The following is a 4,430-nucleotide window of genomic DNA, read 5'->3' as shown; positions in this document are numbered from 1 at the left end:
GTTTTACAAAATAGCCTCAGAAGGAAGAAATATAGATACAGAGTTAAAGTTCAGTACTTGCAATTCCTGTAACTCCTGTCTTTGCTCTGCCTGCTTTTGAATTCACTGTTAATTGTTGATTGCAGGGGTGGTCGCGGCGTCTTGTTCTGCTTAAAAGCAGAAGAGTCCCAGATCTGGAGCTCTGTCAGGCTTCTAGGGAGCTCTCACCCTCCAAGCTCCAGAATTATTCCTGGGGCTTTTGGGGAGCTCTACCTTCGCCCGGCTGCTCACCTCCCCCTCTTCTCCCAAGGGGAAAGTTTCCAAACTGCTAGACAGCAGATTTACGCTGTCTTGGCAGTTTTACGAGATCACGGGGCTGACGATCCCAAAGGAACGTCTTCCAACGCCTGCGGTGCCACCAGAAGTGTTAATAAGCATTCTTAACAGCCTGCCAGAATTCCACAGATAAGATAGTCAGAGTCTTACTGGAGTTGGCAGAAAGCCCAGAAGCAAGGTTGCAGAGAAATCCCAACGCAATGATTAGCGAACTAAAGTTGTTTCCTGCAGCTTGTTGCAAGCTGCGTTCTTTCTTAAATAGGCTAAGGGAGTGGCCAATTAGCCCCAAGCCTTACACTCAAGGAGCCCTCCTCCTGAGGAGCCACTCCTGCCTTTTGGCAGCTCCGCATGCCCGTGCATTGAGAAGAGGCTCCTCCTCTTCATCCTCTTCACTTAAAGGAGCCTCTGGAGGTTCTGAAGGCCCTGACTGAATCCCTGCCTCTGGCACCACATCTTCTTCAGCCTCCTCGCTGTCTGACTTGAGCGCCGGCTGCACAGGCTGCTGGCGCAGCACCACACCAGCCTCCTCGTCGTCGGGATCAGCAACAATCTGTGCAGGCTGCTGGCGGGCCACAACAGTTCTGTATGTAAAGAATCAAAAGCTAAAATGTATCCTGTAAGTAAGAAAAGTGCTAGAACTACAAACAGGGTATTAATATTAGTTCATGCTGATCTGATTGGTCCTATGACACCCTCTTTAGGAGGTGTGAGATATGCATTAGACATAGTTGATGATTACAGTAGATATGGATATTGTTATTTACTGAAAAGACTAAAGTATTGCAACAGTTCAGGAAATGGGTAACATTTGTAGAACGACAGCATGGATGTAATGTATGTCAGAGTCCAACAGATAGGGGGACAGAGTTTATGTCTGAGAAGTTTCAAAGGTGGTTAAGCAGTCTAGGCATAAGGCATAGAAAAACAAACCCATATTCGCCTTTGGGAAAAAGTGTGGTTGAGAGACAAAATGGTGTGCTACAGACAATGAAAGATGCTTTGATTGCTTATGCAGGCATGAGTAAGACATTCTGGGGAGAACCCATATTAACAGCGAATTATATCGTTAATAGGTTATGGAGCGAGGCAATACAGGAAACACCATATTTCCTGATGCATGGTAGGAAACCATCTTTAGGTCATGTAAGAACATTCGGTAGTTATACTTGGGTGCATATTCCAAAAGCTACTAGGAGAAAAGGTCAGACAAAGGCCAGAAAGCTTCTATTTGTTGGGTATGAGCCAGGAACGAAGGGGTACAGATTTACAGATGGTACTAAACGAGTTGTAATCTCAAGGTCTGCTAGTTTTGCAGAGCAGAACTGGAACAAGATACACGCTAATCATGAGATGTTCATGCCAATACAGAGTTCAAAGCTGTCGGAAGCTGAGACCGAGTCAGATAAAGATGTAGATGAGGATAAATTTATGATAAAAAGGGAAAGTACAGATGACATAGATATAGAAGAGGAGAGGCCTGAAACATCAACACAGGAACACATAATTCCAAGGAGATCAGAGAGGAGTAACAAAGGTGTACCTCCTGAACGGTTCACTGCAAGTGAGGTGAGAGTATACAGTGTTAGATATGAACCTCAAAGTTACCATGAAATATTGTTATTGCCCAAAGTAGAACAAAAGAAATGGAAGGATGATATGGATGAGGAAATGAAATCTATGGATGTGCATCGGGTGTTTACTCCCATAAGACTGCCAGAAGGGAAAAAAGCAGTAGGGTGCACATGGGTTTACAAGAAAAAAGTGTTACACAATAACGAACTACAATATAAAGCGAGATTAGTTGCACAGGGACTCACACAAAGAAAGAACATTCATTATGATGAAGTTTTTGCACCTACTGTGAAAACTGAGACAATAAGGCGTGCAATAGCATTAGCAGCTTCATATAAATATTCTATATATCATTATGATATTTCTACAGCTTATTTGAACGCTGACTTAGAAGAGGAGATATATATGGCTCAGGCTCAAGGTTATGAGAGTGCAAAACCTGGTTATGTATGTAGATTGAATAAGGCCATATACGGATTGAAACAATCAGCCAAGAATTGGAACCAATGCTTGGATACTGCTCTTAAGTACCTAGGATTTAGGAGTAGCAAAGCGGATCCATGTTTATAAGTGACAAAATATGAAGGAGAAACGTGTTTGCTGTTAGCATACATAGACGATATATGTTTTATTTGTAAACAGTGTACACAGACACTAAACAATTTGCTAAACAATTGGAAAATGAATTCAGACTAAAAAGCCTAGGGGAAGTTAAGATCTATCTAGGTGTAGAGGTAAGCAAAACGCCATATCGTCACCGCTACCGGCTCGGCGGAACCGGGAGGAACCGGGAGGAACCCACCACTGGTAACAACCCCTAAGTTGTCTAACTTTCAGAACACTGTGGTAACAGAAAATGACACAGAATGTGATAAGGAAATATACCAATCTGCTATAGGCAGTTTATTATATCTATCACAGTGGTCAAGGCCTGATATCACCAATGCAGTTAGTATATTAAGCAGGTACACAGCGGCACCAAAGCAATACCACTGGCTGGCAGTAAAGAGAATATTACAGTATCTGAAAGGAACAATAGATTTAGGATTATGCATACAGCCATCTGATGATCTCAGTTTAAAATGCTATGTGGATAGTGACTGGGCAAATAATGTGCAAGATAGGGTTTGTAGTGTTGTTTGCTGACACCATAATTGGATGGAAATCCAGAAAACAACCATCTGTGGCACTTTCAACCGCTGAGGCAGAATTTGTAGCCTTATCTGAGGTTTGTTCAGAGATAATATGGTATGTGCAATTACTGAAAGATATGAATGTAAATGTAAAAGATGCTGTCCCAGTATTTGAGGACAATGCTGCATGTATAACAATGGCGACAGGAGATCGCATTAGGAATAGAAGTAAACATGTAGACATTAAATACTGTAACGTTAGAGAAGCTGTAAAGGAGAAACTGATCAAATTACAGCATTGTTCCAGTGAATGTAATTTAGCTGATATGTTAACTAAACCTGTATCTGTAGAAAAATGTAAGAAATGTGTTAAAGAGTTCGGATTATCAGCTGTACAGCTTTAAATGGGAGGAGTGTCAGGGTATGTAGATTTAATAGCTGTAAACTGATGGAAGGTTGTAAGCGGAGGCAACTGAAAGCTGATGCAATGGGAATGAGGCAGCAGGGATACTGCCACTTTAAGAAGCTGGGTAAGAAGCTGCCTATATAAGGGAAGCCATTAGAGGGCGTTTCCTTCTCCTCATGTTCTCTCTCGTTGTGTATCTCATTGCTCTCTCTGTGTCAGTAGCTGTATGATAAGGTATTTACCACGTATAAGTCTGTATATATTTAGCTGTAGATAAAACCACTGTTAATTATCTAAAGGCTCTGTGTGCTGTGTGCTGTGTTTTGCTCCTGGGTTTATCTCTTTTTTTTAAAATTTGATTTTTATTATAACATATAGTGATACAATCGGTACATTTTCGGTTCATTGGTGCAATTATATACATATATACATCTACATGCATTATTGCTTGTCTTTTATTGATATTGTTTCTTGAAGCTAGATTTAATTTCAAAACACTTAAAGATAATAGTGCTCAACTCTCTAAGACTAAATATAATACTATTCATATAGATTTTGTTAATTAGTTAATATTTAATCTCTATTACCTTCTTTATTTCTTTCCCCCATCCATTCGTACCACATGTCCCACACGCTATAAAATTCTGAATCTTCTCTGTCATTAATTTCTGAAGTCAATTTGTTCATTTCGGCGCACTCCAATATTTTTCCAATAACATGTTCTTGAGGTGGTATTTGTTTTTCTTTCCAATACTGGGCAAAGGAAATTCTAGCGGCTGTCAGAATATGTATAATTAAATACTTTTTCTTTTTTGCATATTCAGTTTTCAAAATTCCCAGGAGAAAAGCTTTTGGGTCGAAATCAAAATTTTCTTTTATTATTTCTCTAATCCACATCCATATCATCCTCCAGAATTTTTGTGCCTGATTACATGTCCACCAGCAATGATAAAAAGTACCCTGCTGATGGTCACATTTCCAACATTTAGGGCTCGAATTGGGGT

This window comes from Pituophis catenifer, unplaced genomic scaffold (assembly GCF_029215685.1).
Source record: "Pituophis catenifer annectens isolate HBS135680 unplaced genomic scaffold, rPitCat1.0.hap2 SCAF_5, whole genome shotgun sequence".
Taxonomy (NCBI): Eukaryota; Metazoa; Chordata; class Lepidosauria; order Squamata; family Colubridae; genus Pituophis; species Pituophis catenifer.
The sequence above is the reverse complement of the archived record's forward strand: the minus strand, read 5'-3'. Positions refer to the sequence as shown.